This window comes from Aptenodytes forsteri, unplaced genomic scaffold (assembly GCF_000699145.1).
Source record: "Aptenodytes forsteri isolate BGI_AS27 unplaced genomic scaffold, ASM69914v1 Scaffold26, whole genome shotgun sequence".
In the NCBI taxonomy this organism is placed as follows: Eukaryota; Metazoa; Chordata; class Aves; order Sphenisciformes; family Spheniscidae; genus Aptenodytes; species Aptenodytes forsteri.
The window spans coordinates 1,857,631-1,857,922 of NW_008794125.1; positions in this window are offsets into that span (position 1 = coordinate 1,857,631).

Sequence of the window (292 nt, forward strand, 5' to 3'; positions counted from 1 at the left end):
GAAGTTCCTTTTCTATTTTTTGCCCAACTTCCCGGGGGGAAAAAAAAATAATAAATTAAGAAGCTGAGCTCTGCTTTGGGATGAGAGGCAGCACGGTGGTGGGAAGAAAGGAGGGAGAGGTCGGACATCAGGCTCAGCCTTGTTGGGAAAGGGCTGGGAGGATCCTCGTGCGTCGGGCAGGACCCTGACCCCGGGGTGCTGCGGGTGCTTCGTGGGTGCTCGTGGGGCGCCTGGCACCATTTGGGGTGGCTGTCACAGCCCCTGCGTGGCCGTGGCACGGGGCTCAGCCCAC